The sequence below is a fragment of the Otolemur garnettii genome, unplaced genomic scaffold, assembly GCF_000181295.1.
Source record: "Otolemur garnettii isolate 467f Iridium unplaced genomic scaffold, OtoGar3 scaffold00062, whole genome shotgun sequence".
Classification (NCBI taxonomy): domain Eukaryota; kingdom Metazoa; phylum Chordata; class Mammalia; order Primates; family Galagidae; genus Otolemur; species Otolemur garnettii.
Genome location: NW_003852457.1, coordinates 1,954,637 through 1,981,492, shown reverse-complemented (window position 1 = coordinate 1,981,492; position 26,856 = coordinate 1,954,637). Strand labels below are relative to the sequence as shown.

Here is a 26,856-nt window from a genome sequence, read left to right as displayed (position 1 = left end):
CCTGTCTGTGGAACAAGTGTTTGGGAGAAAGGGGGTAGACATGATGAGTTTGAGATGCATAAAAGCAAATAGCTATTTAAAGCAAACAGTTGACTACTTTAAATTTCAAATACTCTTTTCACTTAGATGTCAGTGTACAATTAACAACTTAAACTATCTTTATCTGAAAAGTATAACTACTATAGCTTCTTAGTTTCCATTTGCATGGACTCTATTCCATCTTCACAGTCTTAAAGATTGAGTTTTTTGGAGGCATCATATAGTTGGGTCTCTTTTTGTCTTTATTCAGCAACTCTTTTAAACGGGACATGCATTAACTTACATTCAAGATTATGGACTTGCCCTTTTTGTGTTGTGTAATTTTGTTACTTGCATATTGATTACTTTCTCATTTGTGTATTAGCCAGTGAATGTCAGTTTCTTACATTTTCACAATGGTGGTTCTCTTTCACTTCCAGACACAAGGTTCCCCTTGAGCATTTCCTGTAAGTCTACCTAATGGTGGTGAATTCCCTTTACGCTAGCCCATGAAAGATTTTACTTCTCTTTTTCTGAAGGGCTAGCATTGCTGGGCATAATATTCTAGACTGGGGGCTGTGTTCTTTCAGTACTTTCAACATGTCCCATTCTTGCCTGGCTTGTAAAGCTTCAGCTTAAGAGAGACCCTTAGTCTAATAGTGACTCTCTCATGTGACTATGCATTTCTGCTTCTAAAATTTTGTCTTTGACTTTTGACAACTTGACCATAATGTGCCTCAGATCTGTTTAGATTGAATATTCTTGAGGTTTTTTGAGTTTGCTGGGACATTAGGCACATCTATTGATAAGAGATCATTAAGGTTCCAAAAGTTACCTTTTCCAGCCTCTCATCTGTGACTATAGACTCAGCCATCTTGGCAAAAGAAGTTGTTCTCAAACCAGGCACAGGGAAAGGGAAAATGTTACAATGATCTCAATGAAAGATGTAAAGAGATAAGACTCAGTCATTCCCCAAGAGTGTAGGCTCAGTTATACCTGACCTAGATACATAGTTCATGAATTTAAACTGAGTAAGAATTGTCAGTGTACCCCCCTGTACCATGATGGAGCCATGGGTATGAGTTGAGAAGATGAAGCTTAGTACTGGAAGCAGATACCATGGGCCTCTCAAGTTCACACTGGTGAAGTTCTCTTGAGTCTTCTAGACCTGAACCAGCTCTTTTAAGCAATATATCAGCATGGTGCCAGCATTTGACGTGTGGCACAACTTACGATCTATTATATTATATGGCATCTAGCTTATGGATCAAAGTTTAGCCTCAGAACTTCAGGCACTTGGTGAATTGTTTTTTGGTATCCACTGCTTACCAGGACCCAGGACAAATCAGGAGTTGGTTTCCAAATATAGAATACCTGCTGCCAAAAGTAGGCATCACTCTTCTCTTGCTGAATCTGTGTTGTTTCCAACTTGGGATTCCCCTTGGCTCCATATAGTGGCTATCTCTGCCATAGGCACATTCCCTGTCATACCCACTGAGACAAAGTCCAAGTGGCCTGGCAGCTCACATCTTTGGATGTGAAACAAACCACCTCTTGCTGTTTCCAACTCACAAGCAGCTATAAGAGTGACCTGTTTAGGGGATCGGAGCAGCATACCTAAACATTGCATCCCCTCCAGTTCTTAAGTGGCCTCCCAAGCAATATCTTGATAGTTGGTGTAAGCACAATGGGTCGCTTACCCTGCACAGCAGCAACTCTAGGGCTTGCTTCATCCAGAGCAATGCTCGTGGCATGTGTTTGAGCATAGCCATTCCTCAACCTATCTAACCCCAGAAACAATGCTTTTTCTACATTGAGAAGCCAAACATTGACCAGGAGAGACAACCTGATCCCAAAATGGTGTGTTCTGACCTCAACCATGCCTTTACCTAGGACCAGCTGTTGTTAGTAGCCAGCTTTACCAGCCCTGTGACCAGGAGCTGATTTAGAAAAGGCACCTGCCTAGAATTACTAGTGATCAGACTTAATTCTGCTATTTAGAGGAGAACGGAATTAACACTGACTTGACTTGTCGGATGACTGGCAAAGCCAAAAGCAGTGCCTGTGTGTCTGTCAAAGGCTCTAAAAACCCAACATCAGTGTGGAAGAGGCCCCCAGTGTGTCATATCCTGGCTTAGCCTTTTCAAGGAACACTCACCCCATGAACATATCAAATGTATCTCTTCCTCTCAGGATAGGGGACTACGTCCTGATGTGACATAAAGACTAAATGTGGACAAACAAGTCTTGCACAAGTGCCCTGCATGGAGTGCAGGGTTGGATTAAACCATGACAGAGCATGGCTGTTGCATCATGCCTGAGCCTCGAGTCCTGGACTCTTTCCCTTCCACAAATGGGAACACATCTATGCACACGAGCTTTTCATCATCCTCTCCAGAGTGAAACTTAGATGAGTTCATTCTAAATACCAATGGGTTCTTCAAGGTTTTGAGGTCACCAGGACCTGAGGTCCTGACTGGTTTCCAGAGAAGTCTTGGTTCTTCCCCTTCCCCAATTTCAAGCACCAGATGAGAAAGGCATGGTACAGTCTGAAACCCCAGGCCCACGTAGATCTTCATACTTGCAGGCTTCCTGCCCTGGCTCTTAGCTCTTGCCTAAGGGAGACCCTGGCCCCTGCACCTCTTAGATCACCAGCCTCCCTGTGCCTGTGGGGCTCCTGGTCTCCTTGGCCATGGCAGGCCTGCTAGTCTTCCTATGGCTGGTCCCTCAAGCCTGGCTCTCTGGGCTGCACACCTGGACATTCCTGGAATCCTGCCAGACCATACCAACTGTTCCCACCAGCACCTGTTGTTCTTCCCTTGTGTCCCCTTCAGGGTGGTCTCTCAGTTGCAGAATAGACTAAGGTCTGTGTCACCCACCGGGGTGCTCTGGGCCTTGGAGGAGCTCCAGGCTTTTCCCTGGAAATCATTTTCCTAACAGGCTGAGTTTCCCAAGACAAAAGGTCTCAATCCACTAGTGACTCCTCCACTAGTAATCACAAAGTTTGTTTCAGAGATGCCCCAGACTTCTGGAGTTAAATTCGTGTTAGTTTGAACATGTAAGTGAACAGATTCTAAATTTCCTGGACCTACTATGAGGATTTGGTCTGTGAGAACTTGAGACTGAATTATGCCTAGTCCTGTGGTCCATGCACATTGGGTTATCTCATCTCCTGCAGAAGCTATTCTTTTGGCTGGTCTTCATTGTCACAGCTTGGGTCACTATCAGAGTACCTGTACCCTATGACTTCAACTAACATCTATACACTCCTGCCGAGGGTGGGGGTCTCTAGTAGGTTCTTTAGATGCAGATGGTTCTCACTGAAGTTCATCTACTTCCTGACATCTGCATCTGTGTGTTTGCCCCACACTCTGCTGTCTGGAATAAGAGAACTCCTCCTCCCTGTAGTTACCCACTGTCATTCATGGATGGCTTTGGTGATGACTTGGAGATTTTAGCAGCTCTGCCAAGATTGCCAGTGAGATGATGTCAGGAGGCAAGATAGTGATTCCTTCCTGGAGGGCTTGAATCAGGTAACACTGCCTCACCATGAGTCCCTCCTCAGTGCAAGGGCTGCTCCTGCAGGTGTTAGGACCCTCTCTCCCTCCTACCCCATTTACTTCATTAAAAGCTCTGAAATCCATGCAAGTGGCTGACTGAGGCCCTGATAATGGGAGTGGTATTCCAAGGGGTCAGGGGATACCGCCAGTTGTGCTGAACATGGTGAGTGAGTGACTGGGGAATCCAGGGCATGTCAGCCTGTCTCAAGTTCTCCCCAAGCTTCTCCTACACCTGCTTTCATCTTCAGAAAAGTGTTAGTGTAGGACCTATGGTGATTCATGAAAGCTAGGCTTGGTGATACTGTGCCTGATTTATTAGATGGCAGAAATGCCAGCCTTATTACTAAAATATATTTCTGTAAAAGCTGGGTGCACCCATGGAGGCCCTTCAAGGAGACAATGAAAGGTGAGGCTGGAGCAGACCCAGATTTGTTGTTAGGAATAATTATCTCGGCACTTTCTGACCAGGCAGGTACAGAGTGCCAACCCCCCAGGTGGCTGCTGGAAGTGCACCTTCTCTGGCACCACCCAGAGGTTCTGACACATTTCCCTGATGCCCACTTTGCTGCTAGAAACCAACTTCCTCTCACCATGCAGCTCACACGATATTTAACACTAGCTAGTAAATACCAGGCACCCGAGGACTAGATACTTCACTTTATCCAAGCAGTATCAGTCTTTCTGTGACTCTTCCTGTGTTATCCTTCTGAAGGTGAGACTAACCCACTTCATCTCTAAAAGGGATCCCCATCTAAGACTCCTATGTGTTATTTCCCTGGGAGTAGGTCATCCACCTTTTATATCCTGGAGATGTGTACAAAGGCCAAGCTGAGGGCTGTTTGGGTCTGCTATGGGTCTTGTGCCAATGTCCCCCTCAACAAGTTGCATGTAGGGAAAGGCAGAGTCCTTGGTCATGGCCCCTACTTGATTTTCTCTAGAATGAATGGTGCAGTGCAGTGGCAACATTTCAAAATGTCTAACGTTCCATAAGACCTGATGTGAAGGTAATCCTGGATGATGGCCCTTGTTCAGCATTGTCCAGAGATCACCTTACTGAAATGATCAATCACAATTGAATAAGACTAGTCTAGAAAGCTCAGTGAGTCTTGTCTTCCTCAGTTGTGGCAGGTCATTTTTGATGCTCAGTTGCAGTTTGGGCTTTGGACTGGGCTGGCTATGGTTCTTTTTCTCAAAGCAAACCAAGTATACTTAAGGCCCTTGGTGACAGTTCTGGTCTGAATTCTTTGGTAGGACCCTAGTCCTGGTCTGTGTGGCCAAGCCCTGACACCTTCTATGGAAATGTCATGCTAAGAAATAGGGGGTAGGTCTGAAGATGCTCCAGGTAAAATAAAACCAACCCAGTGTGTCCCCAGATCCTCCAAAGATGGTGTTCAGGCATTAGTGCAAGGGTGATAGGATTCACCTGGCAAGTTCAGAACAAAACTTGGCCCATATAGAACAAGATAATTGCAGATTCTTAACCTCACTGGACAAGGATGCAAATTATGTTGACTATACAAAGGACCCACTAGCAATGCTCTCCACTCTGTAGGAGGTGCAGCAAAACCCTCTGTCACTGCTGAAGGGACCTGCACTCATCCCTGATCCCTGACTCCTGAGCAGGCCCCTGCTCCCCTCATGTGCCACGTGGGCAAGGAAGCTATGTTAGTGACTGGGTATTGGGTATGTGCAGCGTCACAAAGCTGGGGCACAGCACTACAAAAGTCCCTTTCAGCATCCCTAGGTAGAGCTGAGGGCAACTTGGCCTCAGATGTCTTCAGGAGATAGGCCAAACTTGCACAAGTTTAGGCCAGCATGTCTCAGACCATATCTGGTAAATGAGGGACAGAAAAATGAGATATGACTCTGACTCTAGGCACATTAGCACCAGCTCAACCTAGACTGTTGACAGTTCCCAGAAGGTGCCACAGGCCAGAGATATCCCTGTGATTCTGCACATCTGGCTCCATGTTGAGTACTAAGAAAACTGTTGTTGAGACACCACTGGAACTCCAGGAAGCCTAAGCAGGAGGTGGAACCTTCCCCTTGCTTGTCACCAAGCAGTAGGGCCATAGGCTCTTTCTGACACTACAGGGAGTATGTGGCTTCACCTGACCACACAAGCTGCTTCCTGCATGTGGCTTGTGGGTCTGAACACAGATCACCATCTCTACAGTCACAATTGGGTGGGTTACTTTCTGGTCTGATGCCATGCCCTGAGAACATGCTGCCCAGTAAACTATCCAGTTAAAGCCACCAGTGTCTCCCCTTGGCCCACTGTCCTCGTGCATTCTCCTTTCATCTGAACAGAAAGTCGTCATTGACACCTAACAGAATTTTACAAAATACACCCTTGTGTAACAACTGACTGACTCAGGTAGCATTCCTATGTTGTAAAATACTGGACACTTGTCTGCAGTGCTCCTGGAGCAAGCATGCCCTGAAGTTATGCCTGAGCCGTTATTAAGCCACATGTGCATCTGAGTCACTTAAGGATGGGGACAAACTGAGAAACTCATTAGGTGGCATTGTGTAAACCTCAGAGTGTACTTACAGAAACCCAGACCATACGGCCATTGCACTCTGAGCCTATAGTGATAGCCTATCGCTGTGACCACCACTGCACGTGCACTAATGGTCAGCTGGCGCATCGCCATTCAGCGACAGCACATATGCTTGTGTTCAGCTAAGTGGGTATAATTGCGCACGAACAGCTCATCCATGGCCCTGCAGACCTTTGTAAGGACTGCAGCCCTTAGTGAAGCAGGCACATGTCTGTCTTCTGAGTGGCAGGCCTCGTGGAAGGCTGTCATTACTCTGGGGAATCAGCTGTAGTGGCCAACACCAGTAGTGACACATTGGAGTTGTCAGAGTATAAAGCGACCTCCACTCTCAGGTGCATGTGCATGAAGCTGCGACCAGTGGTCAGATGTTAGCATACTGTGGGAGGAACTGAAAGCTTCTGAGTACTCAGGAAGGAGTTTTGGGAGAAAGTCATAGGTGTAAGTTTAAGATGTATAAAAGCAAGCAGGTGTGGGCAGCGCCTGTGGCTCAAAAGGGTAGGGCTCTGGAGGTGGCGGGTTCAAACCCAGCCCTGTCCAAAAACTGTACAAAAAAGCAAAAAAAAAAAAAAAGCAAGCAGGTGTTGAAAGCAAATTACTCCTAATCTCTATTCCTGGCTACTGTTTGGATAGAGTTCAAAATTGTCCTTCTCCCTTTAACTCACATGAAAGACTAAATTTGAGATGGAGTAGTTATGGGGATGGGTGGGTCACCCACACCAAGTCAGAGGGGAGAGTTGGTTGGATGATGAGCCTACGTCTTTCCTAGCTGGTTAATAACTGTCAGCCTCTGCTACAGTAGTGGTGTGTGGGTGTTTCTGGTGAAATGGGAGCAGTCTTTGGAAGTGGGAAGAATGAGGCTGACTCCTTTGTCTCTTTGAACATGTGTAAAGAGGGCACAAGTGTGACAGGCAGTGTTGAAGGGGAGTGAGGCCACATGGTGACAAGTTGAAGATACAGAATGGGCTTGGTGGAACTCTGAAAGTGCTAGGGACTTGGAGAGAAGAATGTTCCGGACAAGCAGGTTGGCATTCTCCTATCCCGCTCCCTGTGACATTGGGAACATGGGGAGAACATAGTTTGCTCTACAATCCCCGAGCAGATGGGGCACCTGGAGGGGCAGCCAAGTTGCCATCTCACCAAATCAGTGAGGAGCCCTCGGGAGTTGGGCTTTTTCTTTGGCAGAGTTGCCAACATCCTCAAGGAGTCAATAGAACATTCCAAGGCACCTGGGCGTGTCTTATTGAGGAGTTCAGTGATCCTGGTGTTTCTCTCCTGATGCACTTTTCCTTGACGACAGCACCTTAGTTTCCTGGTGTCAGCAGCTTCCCTGCCCGCTTGGCCTTCTGCCTCTTGATGCAGGTGCAGAGCCTGGAGTTCTAGATTCCCCCCACCCCCGCCCGCCAACACACACACACAAACCTTTTTATACAGATCTGTCCATCGTAAGGAATATCTTTGACTTGATTTTAAAATTCTCCTGTTGACCTGAACTTTCTGATTCTTCCACCTGCCGCCCCAACTGAGCGACAGCCTCTGGGGATGTGCATCTATTCCAGTAAGGATGATCCATGTGTCAGAATCCCTAGCCTGGCTCGTCTGCACCATTCATGTAGGGTTTGTGTTCCCTCCTGTCTTACCCTTAGCAACTCAAGGCTTGTTAAGTTCCAACACTGTCCTCCAGAAAGAGGGAAAAGGGGTCCATACCAAAGACAACTGATACGACCCTAACTGCCTCTGAGGAACAAACTCTGGACCCAAAAGTGGGTCTTGTTTTTGTGCCATAATCAAGAATAACAGAATTCAAGAAACACAGGGAATTAAGCTCAAAGCCATCTTCCATATATGGGTCTGAGCTTGAAAATAACCCTGGGCCTTCATCTCACCCTGTATGCTCACCAGGAGGGGCCTGCACTATTAAACTTGCCCACTGGATTCCCACATCCTACTTGGGAAGGTCATCTCCCCTCCTATGAGACACCCTCATGCTCGTGGCGGGAAGGAGTCGTGCTCATGTTATTCAAGCAACAGTGTGATGGCATCGGATTCTCTCAGGTGATTGGATCTCTAGTTTGAGAAGAGTGTTCTTACGAGTACACGCTTACCAGAACTCACTGACATGGTGCTTTAAGGACTAAGGAGAGGGAGAGTGATGCAGGGAAGCAGGGTTTTGTGGAGACAAAGTGGTGTTGGGAAGAGTCAAGAGGCTGAGGCCACTGAATGAAGCACAGTGGACCTGCGGAGGGATCCTGAAGCCCTGGCAGGAGGGAGGCAACAGACCAGCCAGCAGGTGCCTGGGGTTTGCCACAGCCAGAGGCCCAAGGAACTTGGACAAACTGGGAAGCTCAGTGTAAGCTGCTTAGTGATGAGTATCCTCTCAGTGGGGTTACAGCAGGGCTGGCTTTGGTTCCTACGCACCACTGTTGGGCCATCTGACATCCAACTGGACGCCATGTGGTGACTTAGCTGAGCTAGAGATTAGTTTTCCACTGGACAAAGTAGGATTGAGCATGCCCCCTAACAGAATCCCGAGGTATATGGGTTCCACATTGACACTAGAGAGCCAAACTTGTGTCCAATCACAGTGACACATCTGGGCCTAGATCAGAGGATGAAATGCAGAGTCGCCCTACCAGCCCCTCACTTAACTCCATGGCTGGGGTCCCTGAGGATGTGCCCCCACACTATTTGCACAGAGGACTGCGAGTCTGGTGTCCACTCTTCAGGTTCTCATTCTGCCAGGTCCTGCTCCCTGTTCAGACCCAGGGAGACTTGACACAGGTATGATGATGGTCCAGATAAACCAGAGACTGAAGAGCCAGGGGATATCTGAAACCAGGATTTAGGTCGTCAGGCTCAAGAAAACAGAGGCCCCTAGCTTGTAGCTAATATTACAAATCTGAGGTTAGAAACTACTGAAGTGAACCTGGGGTGCTGAAGGCGATGTTAACGTGGTAACATCAAGGCTCTTAGATAGAAGCTAGGGAAAGACTGGGATGGCCAATCAAAAGTTATATATTTGACCTTCAGCTTGGCAATTTAACCACCACTTCTAGGGACAAGAAGCACCTTTTTCTTACCCCCATTACTCTTTCCTGAGCAGGGGGTCTGAGCACAGACTTTGCTGCTGCACAGTGCCCAGCCTCAGCAGCCTGTTAGAGTCAGATGCACGCAATGCAAGGGGGCTTCTTGATGTCCTAGATGAGGGATAGGGCCTGGTGCTAGCGTACGTCATGAGACATGCTCAGGAGTGAAGGGAGGCTCCTGGCTATCAAAGGTGACGGTGGCAAGGACTTCTCAGTATGGCCTACGGACCTGATGAAGTTCCACTGACAAATTGTCAGTGGTGGAGGCTTCTCTAGAGAAAGCATGGATTTTTGGCTCCTTCTCACCGTGGAGCTGGAGGTAGGAGGTAAGGCAGGTCAAAGCTCAGTGTTGTGAGCAGATGCCATGGACGTCTCCATTACCTGCACATGGAGTTTCCTAGAGCCTCTCAGACCTGAGCCAGCTCGCTCTGATGTGTGGCATGACTTTATGGTCCATCCATCAGATGACATCTAGCTCAGGCCACTCAGTCCAGCCACTGGGAATTTCTAGGCATTTGGTGAATGATCCTTAGGCATGCGTTGCTACCAGGACCCAGGAACCAAGCCGCAAGTTTGGTTTGAAATAGTGTCTGCTTCTAGAAGTAGGCATAGCTCCTCTCCTGGAGCCCATGTTCTGAGCTGTTGACTGGGGCTTTCCAATACTTATGTAGTAGTTCTGTCTGCTGTGGGTACTTCAACCTCATATCCGCTGACACAAAGCCCATGTGGTGAGGCAGCTCACATCTGAGTCTGGACACAAGGCAAATCCTTCTCTTGCTCTGTATCCACCTCAACAGCAGCCTTAAGAATGACCTACTGAATGCATCTGAGCAGCACCCCCAAAAGTATTGTGTGCCCTCAGTTCTTGGAGCCTACCAAACACTGTCTCCTTAATGTTAGTATCGAAGAGGCAACACATTGCATTTTCACTGTCCTGACAAGTCCCAATCATGCTAGCGTAGCAGTGACTGTGGGGCATGCTTCCCCTAGACTGGAGAATCCTTAGGGCCTGTGTTTAAGCTGTAAGCAGATTCCAGTCTGACTCCTACAAGGAGGATGTTCTTTGGGATTCTTGATATGAAGTAGAGGAGACATCCTGTCACCAAAGAAATGTCCTGATCTGCTCAGCCATGGTCTTCCCTGGGGTCAGTTGTTCTCAGTATCCAAAGGCACCAGCCCCAAGAGCTACTGGGAACAGGTGCCCATCTAGAGATGTTAGTGATCAGGTTGGCCTCTGGGCCTCCTTCCTTCAGAGCCTCCATGGATGAGGCTATCCTACCTGGTACTCTCTGAATACCCCTCAGAGTAGAGGGGAGACTTGGGGTTCATCTACTTCAGGGTTTTGAGGTGCCAGAGCCCCTGCAGGTGTTGTACCCAAAAAGGAAATTCCCTCTGACCTTGACCCAAGCCGCCTTGAGAGATGGTCTATGGGATAGCCTAAAGGAACTTTTCCAACTGGCCTACTTCATAAATACTCTGAAAGACCTGAGTTCAATGTGGAAATGGTAATAAGAACAGAATCTAGAAGCTTAAGACTGACTCAACTTCCTATTACTGGAGTAGGAATGTGTCAGTTTCAAGGTGTACCCTGGTTCCACAAACCCACTCAGTTTTGTTAAACTATCTTTCTCTCTGTTCTGACTATTGTTTCTACTGAACTTTAAGTTGGTGACATCTCCCTCCACTAGCTCTATCCTGCTATTGTGTCCATCCATTGAGTGTTTAACCTTCTACTATATTTCATTTCTAAAGTTTCCATTTGTTTTCTCCTGATAGCTTCTACTTTGAGAGTTCCTATTCAAGAGTGTTTATAACTTCTTGTTGGAGTTTTAAGTTTTCTGATTATTCTGATATTTGTCTTAGTGTTTACATCTGTTTCTCTTTTATTCAAGCTGAAGCATTTCTGGGTCTTGGTAAAGAGTAATCTTGGGCTGTGTTTTGAGCTGTTGAGTACTCAAGATTTGAATGCCCATTGAAATCTCCTGTCTTAGTGAGGAGTCTACTGCCTACTTAAACTGAAAATTGATCTTCAGCTCACAAACATAATGTATGTTTATCTGAACAGAAGGTTCCTATGGTCCTATTCTGGCTGATCTCTCTTGTGTGACCCAGACAATGCACATCTTGGGAATGGGAAATTGTTCTATCATCATCTTGGGGAGAGAAGTGTGGTGAAAGCAGGCTTTCTACCCATAGGCCAGAAGTGGGGGAGAGAAAGTTCTTTTCACATAGTTTACTGCCACAGTGTTAACGTGGGAGGGTTGAACTTTCCTGCAAGAACAGGCAAGTGTGGCTAAAGTCTGTCATGTTGGGCTGTCTCTGGCTAGAGAGAATTTCCCCATGGCTATTTGTTGGCTTTTCCTAGATCCAGACTTTTCTAGCGCACAATCTAAGGTGTATAGGTAGCCAGACAACCCAGCAAGCTCACTGCTGGATGGGTCACATCCCAGGGTCCCTACCAGGATGCTGCCCTCTGCACACCTGAGTCCTCTGGAAGATGATCTATGCAGGGAGTAAGATTCCAGCCCAGAGTTCGAGCCAATGTTCCAGGAAAGACTACTGCAACCCAAAACAATGAAATAACTTTCTGATTTTTCCCAACCTCATTTCCCTTTCACCTACTAGTCTTGCCTCCCATTGTACTTAACATTGCCTGGTGACCAACCAAACATTGCCCTGGATGCTCTTATCTCCATCTTTTCACTTCCGATCACTCATGGTCATTTCTTTGAGCAAAAATGGCAGTGTTGTAAATCTCTTCTCAGACCGTGGTGATACAGTGAATTTACCTGATGGCATGTCTTAATAATCACCTATCACTCTGCTGGAAAGGGAGCGATTCCCACCTTAGGGCTACGGCACTAGAAATACGAGATGGACAGCTATCCTCATCTAAGCTGAGTGTGAAGAGGACACCATGTCACCCATGCAAGGCCACACAGGGGTTATGTTTGGGAACAGTGAGGAAGCAGAGTCTGTGGGAGGCAGGCTTTGCAATGACAAGGTGGGTGTCTCTTATATCCTGCAAAAGGGTGTCATTATCTTGTTTGACTAACCCACTGGGCTATCAAGGAACTGAGCCTGGCTTCCATAAGGAGGGTTGTTTGGCTGGAAAACCACCTTAGCTATAGAAGAATTGCAGGGAGGCCATTTTAGGACTGCCCAGTCTCACTAGATGTCAAGACAGGGCTTGATTTTGGGCCTTAATTTTAGGCCTGATGCCACACTGATGCTATAAAACAACGTAATACCTCCCACTTTAAACACTTTGGAAAGTGCTTTTCCTTCTGCAGCTTCATCTGGATCTTAAATTCCCCTCATGTCCCCAGTTTTGTACCAGTTCTGAATTCATTCCAACCCAGTGAGCAAAAACCCAGCCCATCAGGTGTACATATATCAGCAGTGGGCTATGTTTGTTACAATAGTTGGTTCTTTTCGGATACTTCTGATTGCTTTGAAAGAACTTTTTACTCTAAGAACATCTACTTACACAACACACAGGCTGACAGGGTTCGCACTCTGCAGACAGTGCTTACTCTCCTCAGGGACAACTGCTATGTAGAGACCAGGACTACATCTGTCCTTACTCCTGGAATGCTGATTTACCTTCATATTGGGGTAGTTGTTAGGAACGTTCAGAGATTTCACACCACCCCCTTCCACTGGGCTATGCTTCCCTTCCTCCCACACAGGCCAGGATGAAGCAAGGATAAGTGTCTCGGAATCTCTAAAAGCAGTAACTCACTTTTCAAGCACACTCTGCAAACTGATTCCCAAAGGAGGAATAGCACGAATGAAAGGACCAGTAACTCTTCTCTCACCCTGGAGGGCTTCTCTAGAGGCCCAGCAATCCAGTTTAATGCATCAGCCATTGTTGGGAGGAACAATCACTCGTAGTCCTTAACTTTCTCTTTGCTAGGCAAAGAGGAATTGGGCACAAACACTTCTTGTTCGAACCACTTAAATACCAGTCAAGGACAATAGTCTATAACTAGTCTAAACGAAAAAGCCACTTGGTTCTCTGCAACAGTACCAACTGGATTTAAATGCCAGAATTTTAGTGATATGAGCTGTGAGTCCCATCGATAAGGACTAATAAGCCCCCTTTTCTGGTAATTTCCTCTAATACAGTTGTTTGGACCCTCCCCAGAGTCTTTAGAGCTGCTTTTGAGCCCTGGTTGCAGATAACTCTATAACTTCCACCATGAAAGGAGGATGAGGCATGAACAGCTGTCACCAGACCACACGCTACATCAGGTGGGTTTCCCACACACCCTTCTCCTCAGACCTGCTGCAGCGGGATCTGGGTGCTCTGGCTTCATACACCTCACCCAAAGCAAGCAATGAAGCTGGACCTTGATACAGATTTCCACAGCCATTCCTAGAAATTAATACAGAACAACCAGCATCAGGTCACTTTGAGACCGTGAGAAATGAGGCCATAACAGGACTGATCAGCATTAACGTCTGAAAGCAGCTGCAAAACGTCAAAATGGACAAACATCTTCCTCCTCGCTGATGGGTGTGGTTTGTATTCCTGTCATCACGATATTTTTATAGGTCACATTATTAAGTAGATGTTGAGAAACAGACTGATATAAAAATGTTTACTAGGCTTAGAACCTAGGAGAAGGGAGTAGGACTGACTAGAGGAAATGTTGAACCCTAATGCAGGTCTTGACAAAGCTTTCAGTCACAACAGCCAGATTCTTACCAACACCCCTAAGGCCCCTCCCTGGGTATTTCTGGAGAAAAGCATGATCTGGGTAAAGCGGGTCAAATGATACTGGCTCTGAAGGAGCGGGCACCTGGAACTGGCCGGTTATCTTCACTCCCTATAACTGGGCAGCAAGACTTTCTTTATAAAGGGAGATCTAAAATCATTGTTCAGGCTTGTAGAGCTTACTCAGCAAGACCTGGCTTTGGAACAGCTTTTTTGAGTATTGTAGTTGATCTTACTAATCTTATTTTGGAGTTTGAGATGTATCTCAAAGAGTGATCAATGAAGATGCCTGGTTGGTTCCACTTCATGTTGGTCTGTTACTTGTTCTCTCAAAATGAAATTCAGATGTACAGAGGACGAGCCTGAGTTGGTAAGCTCACATCAGGATGTGATGTGTGTTGGGTCAGGCATCCTGGTTCCCCAAACCTAGTTGACCTGTTCCAATGCTCACCTGAGGTAGAAAGCTCAACTGAGGCATGGAGGTAACAGTAAGCAAAAGTATGGGAACAAAGTATAAGTGGAGCGGCACGGGCAGCGTGACTAGAGCAAGAGTCACCTGCACAAGTCTCAGTATGGCAGAGAGAAAGTTTAGAGCATGTCCAAAGATGATTGGAAGTGGGTGCCTCTCATGGAGAGAAGGTGAGGGATGGAGAGGCAAGGTGGCACAGAGGTGTAAACACTCTCTTTCTCTACATTTGAAACTGTGGCAACTCTTCCACTGGCCCCTGTGCCTCCAGGCATGGTTCCCCTTTTCTACTGGTATTGGTTGCCTAGGTTATTTCATACCCACATCTTTTTTGCTTTTGTGGGGAGAACTGTTGAGTGGAGAATGTTCCTATGGGCCCTCAGACTTCCTGGTTTCATGGGCCAGGTTTTCCTCCCATCCCTGTTGAAGTCCCTTTCTTTGTGTCCCTTCTCAGTGTGGTAACATGTGCTGAGACCAGAGACGTTCCCAGGCACAGGTCTCCTAACAGACCTAGGTTCCCCTGGAGGCTGGCTGAGCCTTGGAACAACAACTTCTGTTAGATGACAAGGCGGAAGGACTAAGAAGGGATTGGCTAAAAAGGCTGAATACATTGACGTAGGGCCTTGACTGGGTAAAAAGGGGAGAGCAAAGCATCTGGGAGAAACAACTGTTGACAACTGGAATTCAAACTTTCTTAGCTTTTCCCAGGTCATCTGTGAGATCCGGGTCTCAATGGGAGAACTGAATTTGAAGTTTCGTGACCCTTGGAGTGAAGGAGGCAAGAAGCAAAGGGAGTCAGACAGTCACTGAGCTGTCCTCTTTAGGATTACAACAGATGTTGACAATGAGGCCAGGCCGGGCAATCCCTAGGGTGTGGTTAAGACAGGCAGTTGCTGAAGACAAAACCCACCTGAAGAAAGATTCACGTAGAACTTTAGGCTGTTAATCACTGACTCTGCACTCAGGTTTTCATGAATTCTAAGGATGTGAGGACGGTTTCCTGTGTCCAAGATCAGCAGACCCTGGGGTGACACAGGGACTGTGCTGGGTTTCTCTTTCCTGGAGCAGCAATGTAATAGATTCTCAGGTACATAGATCCCTACCAACTTTCCAGCTAAAGGTAGCCAGAGAATAAGCCCATTTACAAATGACTAATAAAACTATCCCTGGGAATAGGGCCAAAATTAGCACAGTTATAGCACTAGGAATTCCATTCTTCCTGCCAGAGACTAAAGCTCAGTCTTGTCTCCAGCAACACAGATTTTTTTAGACTTGTATGTCTCTAGCCTGAGTTCATACTCCCAGCCAAAAAGGTGCCCACATCTTGGGATGCCCCTCAAGAAAGGGGCATGTCCACTTGCAGGTCCTGGTATGGGATTCTAATTGAAGTGGCTTGAGGTGTGACTAGCTCTTCCAGCTCTATTGTCTTTTTAGAGATGTCTTGTTCCCTGAAAATTCTGACCTTTTTGTGGCTTATAACTGTCACAAAGTCCCTAAGTTTGCATGCTCATAGTTCTCTATTCTCATCCTAAGAATGGGCAATAGGGTTGGGGATATGTGCCCCTTATCTCTGCAGACCTAGATCAAAGGACTCTTTACCATATGACATATCCAAAGAAATCTCAGATTAGGGGCTGCCTAGATACCCAGAATAATACTTTGTCATTATTTTGGAAATTCTCTACTGGGAATCATGGATACTTACATGTAGGTTTGAAGTTGAAGCGGGTTCTTCCTAACCCTGCTACTCAGACTGTAGCTTGAACAACACAGCCCCTCTGTGATCGCCATGAGAGGAGTGTCAAGGGCGAAGCAAACTATCTCATAGATTTAAGAGTCAAAAGAAATTTAAATAATTGTGTGCTGAATTGTAGTGGTGTTCAATAGTAACTAAGTTTCAAAAAGATGATTTACAATCTACACAATCCACATTTTCTACAAAGAGAACATCGTTTTTTAACAAAGAAAATACCTGTTCTAAACAAGCTGAGAAGTTTAGTGCTTTTATCTCTTAAAAGCAGCTTTTCTGTTATGCTGATAGTAGAAAGAGATGCTAAGTGAGCTGTGCTTTTCTCCTTCTCCATGTAAATGCAAATTCTTAAAAAATAGAACCAGGGAAAGGAGATTTTTAGAGAAGAAAGAAAGTATAAATGGAGGCAAATGAAGAGAGGTGGAGAGTTCAGTGAAGGGATGTTCGCTGAGAAGAGCCATTTCTAGAACTCCTTTCCCCGCTTTCCAAAGCCTTGCCAAGTCCCCTCGAGGTTATGGAAAATTTCCGGCCCGTTCTACCTCCACTCAGATTACAAACTCTGACACCTGAAGCTAGGTCGGGGAGCGATTAGTTAGGAAAGCACTCAAGGTGGCCTGCAGCAGCGAGCTGAGTGCCCAGGCTCTGGTGAAAGGGGGAAATTGCTTCTCAATTCAAAGCTATTTTTAAAGCCGTTGCCAGATCATTTCATCTTTAAATAAAAGATTTCTTTATGAAATCTCTACACTTATACTTTCAAACACGAACTTTTTTTTTTGTAGATTTAAGACAGTCTTTCTCTGTTTCACAGGCTAGAGGGCCATGGTGTCAACCTAGCTCACAGCAATCTCAAACTTCTGGGCTCAAGCAATCCTCCTGCCTCAGCCTCTCAAGTAGCATAGAGCTATAGGGGCCCCGTTACAATGACTAGGTAGTTTTTCTATTTTTAGTAGTAATGGGGTCTCTGTTTTGCTTAAGCTGGTCTCTAACTTCTAAATTCAAGCAATCCTCCCTCAGCCTTCCAAAGTGCTAAGATTACAGGTCCAAGCCACCACAGCTGCCCTGCAAAGAATTTTATACAAAAGCATATGTATCATAATTTCATTTACATGCAGTTTTAAAACATGCAAAATTAACCTGTAGTAAGGTAGCGGGGGTGGGGATCCACACAGGGGCTGCCTCTAGGGCAGTGGCTCTCTGTCAGTCCTGTCCTAACCCACAATTGTATTAAAGGCTCACAGCATTAGGAAGGTTGAGACCAGCTGCTCTAGGGGAATGAAGAGATTGACTGGCAAGGGTCATTGAAGAAATTTCTAGAGGGTATAATTGTTTTGTGATAGGGCTTGGATTACTGGCGCATGTATTTGCCAAATGGTGCACTTAGGGTCTACATTTCACATGATTCTTCTAAAACCTCTTACTCTAGCATAAGTTTTAACTAAAATAACTGAAATATTCAGGGGTGAAAGAGCTGATACCTGAAACTGGTTTTGAAATGCGTCCAATTATTGGACAAATTTACAATAAAGCAAATATTGGGAAATGATAATTGTGGCAACTACAGTATAGATCACAAACTGCAACTTCATATCTAACCTTTCATAATGCTAAAACCTCAACCAAAAATTTCCTGGGAGTTAAAGTTAATAGCTTAACGGCTTATACTATAGCATTTATTCACTTATAAAAGACTTACAACAGGAGGAGTTCCATAGTTCTTTTTCAGCTGATTGTATTAAGCTATAAATCATTACTATATTGTGGAAAATAAAGAATTACATTTGTGTAGAAATTGCAATAATTATTAACCGCTATAAATGTGGTAAAATTAAAATAGAAACCATTTAATTGCTAAGTACTTTACAGACATTGTCTTTTAATTCCCACAACATACCTCCTAGGCAGCTACTCTTATAAATTCTACTCATGTGGAAACTTAAGACTTAAATTACTTAAGCTTAGGTGAATTAAACAAAACTCAAACTAAAAATCAGTTTGTGGGATGCATTTACTGGGGAAATCTGGGGCCAGGTGCAATTCTCTTAGTATCAGTTTTTAAGTTCATAAAATGCTTTTGTTCAAACTCTTCCTAACTCTCAACAATATTCTACGGAAACTCAAAATGTTACATTGCTAGAATATTCTGAAATAAAGAGTTAATTTACCAGTTCATTATGGTCAGAGTATAGAAAATTCCCTTAGCTTTACATTGGCCTGGTTTATCATTTTTTTCTTTTTTTATAATTTTCTCAATCATTTTTATTAATTGGCTTTTATAGGATAACGCGCATAGTAAAGACAAGAATAGGAAATCTCAGGTTCTTTCTAATGTTGTCAAGAAAAAAGTCCCTTTTCCTAAGTGTCTGTTCTGAGGAACACTGGACTGAGGGAATGCATACATAGGCAGCAGGCCCGGGGCTGGCTTCTGGCTCGGGTCTGGGGCCTGCTAGCATGCTAAACCTGGGCTGAGGAATGGTTTGGGGCACCTCCACCTGACAAGGCTGACACTCCTAGAAGCAAACAAAGGGGCACCAGTGCCCATCATGAACAGATGACCTTCTGGCATGGTTTCATGCACTGGAACTCCTTGTGTGAAGAGTCATAGGGGTGGCAGGCACGGGTACAGACATGCCCACATCCCAGTCGGAACTCACAAGGCAGGCTACAGCCTCCTTCAGGCACTTCCTGGAAGTCGGAAGCTTTGGCTACTAAGGTGTGGGTATCAGGCTGGTTCTAGAAGCAGAGCCGGAGTGTGTGGCCTATTTGATGATTCTCTCTAAGTGCATAGATGATCCTGCTCCACAAGGGCACCTTGGCCAGCATCTGCATGTTTCCGATGCAGTACACCCCTTCTTAGCTCAGGGCGGGGCCATGCAGATACAGTTGAGGATCTGGAGAAAACCCACCTTGCCTTCCTGGTTGCTCCACACTAGCAAGAGGAGGATGATGTCATTCTCTTCCCCTTGGTATTTGTCCACGACATGGACCTTTACACCAGCAAATGTCCTGGCAGGCATGAGTTTGCACGGCATAGGTGGTGAGGATGGTGATCTGGGACGGCAGGTATTCCCAGCACAGGAAATACCTGCACAGCCCCACCACAGTGTGAGCCTCATGTTGGTTCTGATGGCTTTTGCCTTCTTGGATTTCCTGTTCAGGTAAGTTGAGTTCTATAAAGAAAAGGTTGGAAGACACTCCCTTAATTTGCTCATACTTGAGAAAAGGATGATTCTCCAGATCCTGGTAAATGTGAAGGGTCCAAAGGTGGGCAATTACAGGGCTCATGCAGTGCTGGTGATTCAAATGGACCAATGGAATGTTCACTTTCACTAGCCGCTCAAAAAGAGACACCTCAAGGTTGAAGTTCTTGGCCAGATCATACACATTGGCTCTGGGACACAGCTGCTGGCGGTCCCCAATCAGAATGAGATGCTGGCAAGCTTTACTCAATGTGGCAGTGGTGTGGGCCTCAAGAACTTCAGCAGCTTCTTCCACTATGACAATCTGAGGCCCCACCTTCTGGAGGATCTGGCGATATTTGGCAGCACCTGTGGTTGTCATTCCTACAACCTGGGCATCTTTAAGGATGTGCAGGTCTTCCTGGAACCTCAGCTCAGCCATTCTCTCTGCTGATGTGTAATATTGGCTTTCATGGTGGAGGATCTTCTAGCGGGTGTCAGCCTGGTACATATTTAGCCACAGTCTATAAAGCTACCAGTGAGAATTGAGGTCCAGCTGCCATATACCCTGGATCTCCTCGGCCTCAGCCTCGGTCATGGTGTTCAGTTTGAAGCTCGTCCTTTACTTTATTCTTTTCTTTTTCTGTTTGCACTGGATCTTCCACTCTCCTGTAGCTTGCTCCTGCCCAGCTGCTGTCTCGGGGCCGTGGTGGTCTAGCCTCATGGCCAGAAGCATTTTAGTCAACTCTTGGTCTGCCCCATTCTCTTCTTTCTTCTGACGCCTTGGCCTCACCACCTCTTCTTCATCAATCACCCGGTCTGCTTGAATCAGGTCAGCCTCCTCTGCGATCTCTATCAGCAAACCCTCCTCCTCACCTTCCTTCTCCTCCCCTTCTGCCTAGGCTGTATTCTCAGGTCCTGCTGGAGGAGCATTTTGGGTGGAAGGATCAATGCCAAGACCCAGCCACTCCAACATCATGGAATCCTTCCAATGCTGGTAGTAAACCCATTCACTATCTTGCATCGGTCCACTTGTGAGGCTCTTCTGATGCTGGGGGGAGATGTGCTTCTCAAGGAACTGTTCCCGTAGGACTCCGCGTATAGTGCACTCCAGGGTCTGGGCCCCTTCATGAAGCTCTTGCTCTGACTCCTTCGTCTGTGTCACAATACTCACGTAGGCCCTTTGGAGGTGCATGGGAAGGTTGCGGCGGAATTCCCACTTGTTCCTCAGCTCCCTCAGTGAAATACTTCAGGATTTCACTGTTGTTCCGCCCACCCACCCATACCATGCTGGTCTTCTGACACTTGTAGATGCCTTCCAGAAACTGGTCCAAAGCGTGATTAGTGTAACACACAACCAAGATGGGGAAATTCTGGGGGCTAATTTACCAAACAGATTTGTTGGTTAGGAGGGCCTGGACAATTTTTAGACCCACATATGTTTTCCCTGTTCCAGGAGGTCCTTGAATAATAGCCAGTTCCCTTCTGAGAGCAAACTATAAGGCTTCCATTTGGGAGTCATCCAGCATTAGGGCTTCTTTGGAGGGCCACTAAGGTCTAAGACATTAATCCTGGGATGTCTCAAGCCCTCAGCATTCCTCAGATTCTTTAGTGGCTGAAGGACTCTATCAAGGGGGTAAAATCATATCTGCCCCCCATTAGCAAATACCTTGGCTCCTCCACATGAGTCACACTCTACAGTGTTCCTCTGGAAGGAGACATCTCCCTCCTGAATCTCCTGGAGCCCTTCTAAGACATGCCTGTAGGCCTCAAAGTATGCAGTTGTCTCCACCATGAGGAAAGAGTCAGAGGGCTGGACATTTGCTAGCAGCTGTTGGCTCTGTTCATTGAAGCAGAGCTGGACGATTTCTTAGACACAGTGGCAAAAAGAAATGTCTCAAAGTTGTCCTTGGACATGCACACGAAAGACCCATAGAGCAATCACTTAGAATTCTGCCAGCAGACAAACTTCAGTGGTTTTGTGTCAAACTGCACCTTGTAGACAATGCCTGATGATGAACACATTGGGGAGATAATCCTGGTATCACAGTAGATTCAATGTCATCAAACTTTCTTTTCCTTAGGCCCTGATCTTCAAAGCTTTGGAGAAGTTCCAAAACGCCTTCACATAAAGGTCTGACAAAATCTTCTTGCAGGAGTCAGAAGTGGGTATCCAGATAGATAGCAGTGCTATCATATTTTCCAGAAATAATGTTGGGACGAAGGAAGGGCCTTTCATCCAGGTGTACTTCATTGTAGGTAGGGTAAATGGGCATGGTCCGATAGCTCTCAACATGGTTTTCTGACTCAGGCTGAACCAGAGTACAGGTATCCACTCTCAAAGTGCCTTCTCGCCTCTTTTCCTGCAGATGTTCAATGATGGTCTGCACCTTTTCCAGGTTCTTCTCTGTCTCCTCTTCTATGTCAACACCAGAGGCTCTCAAAGCATTGAGAGAAACTGGTAGGAGAGAAATGAGCATGGAAGTTTCTTGGACAGAGCTGGCAGGAAAGGCACTTGCAAGGTCCTGGAGAAGGGAGATGATGTTGCTTATGTGTTCTGGATATTGGCTTCGAACGTCAGGGATGGGTTCAGTTATCATACCTACTACATAAGTAGGCAGGCAGACTTTGAGGAATTTGGAGTTCTTCAATATGCCCAGTACATGGAGAATGTTCTGGTGGTCCATTTTGGAACTGCAAGCCTTCCGAAGAACCTGGCAGATAAGTTCAAGGAAGTTGGATTTCATGGAAGAATGAGACAGGAGCTCTTTTAGCCCTGAACTTGTGGCAAGTGTGATGACCACCTCAGAGGGGTCTTTCTGCAGAAGAATTTCTAGAAACTTGTAGCCTCATTTCTTCACCTGCTGTGGTGGTTCTTCAGCCTTCTGATGGGGGGGGGGCTTGCCACTGCTGAAAGTTTTCACTGGACCACGGTGGTCTGTGGTTTTTAGCCTCCTCGTTGCCATTTCTACGCCTGGTATCATTCTCCTGATTATGCCTTTGGCATATAGCTTCCTCACTGGCATGCCCTTCTTGGTTCCTCCTCCCTGATGTGGGTTCCTGCCCATGGCCCTAAATCTTTCTTCCCTTTGCCTATAGGGAACAGGATGATTGTTGGTCCTAGGATGCCTTCTGGAATGGTTGGCTCCTCCTCATACAGCTTTGGCTAGTGGGTTATTGCCCTGATTTCTAGCTCTTGGTGGTAATTCTCCATCCACAGGCCCTCTGTGGTTGGTATAGAAATTTCTGGGTCTGGCCTCCAGATAAAGTCTTCTGTCCTCCATGTCTGAGTCACCTGAATTCCTCCCTGTCCACTTTACTTTCAGTTATCTGGAAAACGGCTCCGGCGCCTCATCTGTCCATCCTTCCATCTGTCCACGGCTGGCCACAGCAGGAGCTCTCTGGCCAGGCAGCTAGGGGGCCCTGCCCGTTACCGCGCCCTTTCCGTTTCCCTTCCCTGCAGACCCTGGGCAGGGCGAGAAGCTGGACAGGCGGCCCAGAGGAGGACAAGGAGAGGGCAGGGGCTTCTGGGCAGCGACCATATCATTTTTCTATAAATATTTCAAAAGTAATGATCATGCTAGTAAGTTGTACGAAAAAGGAAAACTTGGTGCAACACAAAATAACTTGGAGTTATGGATACTCTAATGGAAATCAATCCATATCATGACAATTAAGCTGCCAAGAAGAGAAAAGCAGGCAACAAATCACCTTGGAGAGGGAAGAGGAGAGGGTAGGGCAACAGGTGTGGCCAGGGCGGGGCCTGGCTGCTGCCCCCACAGACATGTCTACCCAAGTTTCTAAGGTTAAATGAGGATCCTGTGCCTGTGGCCATTTTTCTCTACTGTTCTCAGTGTCAAGAAATCAGTCCACATGCAAAAGTAGAATTGTGACAGAGGAAGTTTTGTTTGAACCTCTGCAGACCTGTTTTCACTGTGCACATCATACTGTATCCCATAAATATATTCTATGTTCTCAAAAGATTGCATCAAACTGTTTTATCTTGTGTTTTGTCATGAAAACACTAAAAATACCCTCTCAGCAATTTCAAAATATACAATACATTACTTATGGGACAGGGCAGATCCAAGTGTGGCCCCTCTACCAAATCCAAACTTTGATTTGTTCTATAAAATTTGGATTCAGTCAAAAGGCTGCACTCAAAGATCCAGAAGGCCATGTTTGGCCCCAAAGCCACAGCTGCAACTTTGCCCTTTAATATCTTCCCTTCCCCATTCCTGCCCCTTGTTCCCACCCAACCCCAGTCTCCAGGGACCTGTTTGTCTTTCTACCCTGGCAAAGAGACTCCATGGGTCCTCTGTAAGGCATGAGAGAACCACAGAGCTAGTGAAGGAGGAAGCAGGTCAAAAATGATTCCTCTCCAAATTCATGTTCAATCCCAATTAAATGATCCTTCTGGGAACTCTGAAATACCCACTGTATTTTCCATATTCCTGGTAAGATGTAGGACTGAGAAACACAACCTAAAGGGGCTCTTTGGACCTATGGAATATTCCAGGGCTGAATATGCAGCCATTAACCCAAGAACAGGAGATGGGCTTTTGGGCAGAGCCAAGGGCCAAGAGGACATGCACTGTGAAGGGCACACCATCCCGAGGTGTGGACCAGGGCTGATGGCAGGAGAGGAGCCTGGGGAATTTGGTTCACTGATAGCAATGGGGACTGTGCCACACCCTGCCCCCACCTCGAGCAATCGAGAGCAGGTAGTAGCACCCAGCTGCCTGATGGCCGGCAAGGGGACTGCTGTAGCCAAGGGACTATGGCCCACAAAGGATGATGAAAACAATGAATAGAACGTGGCATATGAAGTGGTCTGCTTGGCTGACCCTCTATTTTGCCCGATGGACATGATCAAAAGAAAAGAATGAAGAACAGGAAGCCAAGAGCAGTGGCCACGATAATTACTCCATACCTAATTTCTGGGCCTAAAATGGCTTTTGGACCCAGAACCCATTGACTAAAGTGGTAGTAGATACCCCTAGAAAAATCTATATTTTCATGATCTGACCAGTTCTTTCCCAAAGAGACCTGTGACCATTTGACTGTATCCTTGGGAAAGGGGAAAACCCAGTCCTGTCAAGGATTTAGACAAAAAGGATATGATTTAACATCAATCTGAAATCTTTTTAATTGTCCTAAATCCCTATAATGGACCTGGTTAGATAGAAGCAATTAGAGGCCAGCTTGTCACTCACATCTTCAGACACAGCTGATGATTATTTCCTCAGTCCCTGAATATGATTAAAGATAACATCCTTGAGTTGGAAAGACCCTCTCATTGGACCCTTGGCCTATGGGGTAAGAATAATTGCTGTATTCAAGGTCAAGTAGAAGCTGCTTAACCTGCTCCCTTTCCAGAGAAGATAACAAATCCAAAACAGTATGCATACCAGGGCAATAGCAAAGACTTGTGTGGCCCTTGAGGCTACTGATAACCACAATGGTGGTAGTTCTATCTCATCTACATCTCTTCACTGGTCTTGCCTCTGAAGAGATTAGGGCCTGGAGAATGAGAATGGCTACAGAGTAGACCTAAGTGGGAGACCTGATCCCAGCTGCTGTGCTGGACATAGCATCATTGCTAGAGCAGGTCAGTATGACACAGCCAGGTGCTCCAGGCACGTGCTCTGCACCCACTGACCTGGCAAATGAGTTACTTTATACCCTACTGGGGAAGAAGGGTCAGGATTATTTGCACTCACATGGCATTCAACAACATGCATTCAGTTTTGCTCCAGGATGTTGTAAACTACCCTGCTCTCATATTTCAAGAAGCTTAAAATGTCTGAGCATCCTTCAGAATGTCACTAAGTTATCTCATCCACATCATGCAGTTATGAGTAGGCCTGCATGGGGACCCTGGGGTGAGACACATGTACCTCAAGATAGGGGAGAGATTCTACAAGGACTTCGGGAACCTCTTGCTTCAGGAAAGAGTTTAGAATCCAGGGGTCAAGTGCATGCTGCAAAGAAAAGGATGAATTACAGCTTCTCGCATCTACAATCACAAAGAATTGTGATGCCTCATATGCCTCTGGAGTTCCAGAGACCATGCTCCAAGCCCGGGTTTACTGCTGCAGCCCAGATCCCAGGCAACAAGCAAGAGGCTTTGCATGAATCTACAAGCAGGCCAGGCAGTGGGACAGAAGACCCTGACACTTGGGTCATATGATCAGGTCAGACCTTAAGGTGTCAGAGGTGTCCTGGTGGAAAACCATGCATCATAGTTTACTATGAACTCTCATGAGAAATATCTCCAGGGGTCTGGAACAAGGCACGCTGTTTACAGCACCATGCAAAACTGTCCTAATAAATTAATAGCCTGCTATGTGTGTGGCTAAAGCACCAGCTCAGAGGCAAGATTCTGAGGTGGGTGCCACCTTGCAGCCTGCACACTGAGTTAGAGAACTCCACATGGCCTTCTGCCCTGCTAGAAAGAATAGTCAATAGTCTGGAAGCCAGGAGGTAAAAGTAGGTGTGGCCCACTTACTGTCATTCTCAAATGACCCACAGGAGACTCTGCTCACCATCTCAAACTCTAAGCTATGCAGGAAGGAACGTCCCAGTCCACAGGGGAGGGTTCATCCTTGCCAGGGATACAAGGGTCTCATTGAAGTATAAGCCACAACTACAGCCTAGGCACTTTGGATCCCTGTGTCCAGGGCCCATCAGGCAAGAGGTATCACCATCCTGATAGTCCCTGCCCTGGTTATTAGGTAAAGATGGAGTTCTGTCACACAAGGAGGGAAGGGGGATGTGCGTGGCACTAGGGTGATCTACCTGGACACTTCTTGGTATTCTCTAACCCAGTTATACTGGTAAATGGACAAAGGCAACAAGCCCACCTGAGGAAGGTATGTCTACCAGGGAGTAGAAGTCAGGGCCCTTCAGAGGTAGGTTTGTTTTGCCTCCTAAGCTAGTGCCAGTGGTACACGTGGTAGTTGAGGGGGTAGGGGAACCTCAGAGAGCAGAGGGAGACAACAGGTACTGGTGTGGCTCGGAGACCAACTACAAGACAAAAGCTGCAGGTCATCCACCGGCCTTCTTTCCTGGGTTTGACCTCAGGAAGGGCGACCAAAGAGCTCAGGAAAAGCTGACCCCATAACTGAGACCACAGAGGGGCCATTCCACCCTCAGTGTGATCTGCTTCATACTGCAGTCAGTGAGATCCATAGACTTCCCAGAAGTTCATAAGAACTTTGGGAGAGTGATGCTCATGTCCCTTCACTAGAAGGGTATCAGTACACTTCCAGAAGTCTGAAGGTCCTTGGCTCCTCGACAGCAAGAGGTCTACTCTACCTGTTCCACAGAATAAAATGCAAATCTGTCCCATAAAATGGGTCTTATGCATTATGTTCAGGGTGCATATTCTTGGCAAGGCTCAGGAGAGATGCTCCTATGGAAAGAGACCTCGGTGGCTCTGCAAATGCATGGATAGAGGAGGAGTTTAGGGACTGGGGGCAAAAGTCAAAGAAATCTCTTTTTCATGCTAGAA

General features: G+C 46.4%; 1 pseudogene; it reads right to left on the bottom strand.

The window, feature by feature from the left end:
• Positions 1 to 19,956: 19,956 nt before the first annotated feature.
• Positions 19,957 to 22,624, bottom strand: LOC100953683 (annotated as a pseudogene).
• Between the last annotated feature and the right edge of the window lie 4,232 nt (positions 22,625 to 26,856).